The sequence below is a fragment of the Sitophilus oryzae genome, unplaced genomic scaffold (assembly GCF_002938485.1).
Source record: "Sitophilus oryzae breed Bouriz unplaced genomic scaffold, Soryzae_2.0 scaffold_2019_pilon_pilon, whole genome shotgun sequence".
NCBI classification, from domain to species: Eukaryota; Metazoa; Arthropoda; class Insecta; order Coleoptera; family Curculionidae; genus Sitophilus; species Sitophilus oryzae.
The window spans coordinates 234,363-235,904 of record NW_022146746.1 but is presented as its reverse complement, the minus strand read 5'-3'; positions in this window follow the sequence as shown (position 1 = coordinate 235,904).

The window sequence follows — 1,542 nt, the reverse complement described above, 5'->3', positions numbered from 1 at the left end:
TTTATTTAAAAAACCTCTCCTAAATCTTAATAAAATATAAAAAAGTTAAATACGATATATTTTTAATTGAATTAAAGCTTCATTAAAATAAAAAAAATTACCCGGCTATGGTACGGAGAGTTCAGGTATACTGAGGAACGAAAGACAGTGTTGCATTTTTCGTCAGAGTCGTCAGGGAACGACCGTTACGACGGAGACAACCTATCTATCGCTCATGTCGCACTCGTTAGAGCCTAAAACAATAACAAGACATTGTCTGTCCGCATTTTCCAGCTATTTATGAATGAGATGCTCAGTCTATATTTTATTTTAAGTCTATGATAGAGACCATTTCTATGTAGAATTTGACGCTCTACAACTTTTATTTGAACTTTTTTTCTCCGAAATTTCAAAAAAATAATTTTATTTATTTCATCTCGTCTCGGGAGTGAATTTAAAAAAAAATCTTTTACAATTCGTTTTTGGATCTTTTAAACAACTTTCAATACATAACACGCGTTAACTCATGAACTACTTTAGATATTGAAACAATAAATGAGCCTTTCCCAGTTATTCCCTAATCCAAAGTCCTTTAATTTGAGTATTAGTTAATTGTTTTTAAAGATTGTTTAAAATGAGTTCTGGAAAAAAATTAGATATGTTAAAAAAGAGATGTTCATTGTTAAAGATTCGACTAAATTCATTTAGTTTATATATTGAGCAGTTAAATAATAGTTTACAAGATTTAGATCTGAAACTAGCGAGCGAGAAATTATTTTAGAACTAGAGGGTAGATTAGGAAAAGTAATTTTGCAATTTCAGGAATTTGAGGAGGTACAAAATGAGGTGGAAATGCTGTCAGAGGACTTCCAAGATGAGGTAAAGGAAAGAGATATGTATGAGAAAGATTACTATGCAGTAGTGTCAAAAGCAAAGAGAATTTTACATGATTATAATGAGCAAATACGAGGTGACAAACAAGTAGGTTCAGAATCTAACGAAAGCATATCAGGAGCTTCCAACGTAAGTGTATCGCCAACAGGTATGCATAATATAAATTCAAATCAAAATTTAAAAGAGGATGTTAAACTACCAGCTATAAACCTTTAAAAGTTTTCTGGGGATTATAAGAATTGGTTAGAGTTTAAAGATCTGTTTGATTCGCTAATAAATGAAAATAAGTCTATATCTGATATACAGAAATTTCATTACTTGAGAGCCTCATTAGAAGGAGGGGCAGCACAAATTATCAGGAGTTTAACAGTGAGTGCAGATAATTATCAAATAGCTTGGGATACTTTGTGTAGTAGATATGATAATAAGGGGTTATTAGTTCAAAATCATGTTAAGACACTTTTTTCTTTATCGAACTTAATGAATGAGTCAGCTTTAGAACTACATAAAATGATTGATACCATATTAAAAAATTTAGAGTCTTTAAAGAAACTAGATCAACCTGTAGAACAATGGGATACCTTATTAATATTTCTTTTAGCTAATAAACTAGATAAAAATACAAGTAGGGAGTGGGAAGAGAAAAAAGCAGATATTTTGAGTTCAAAT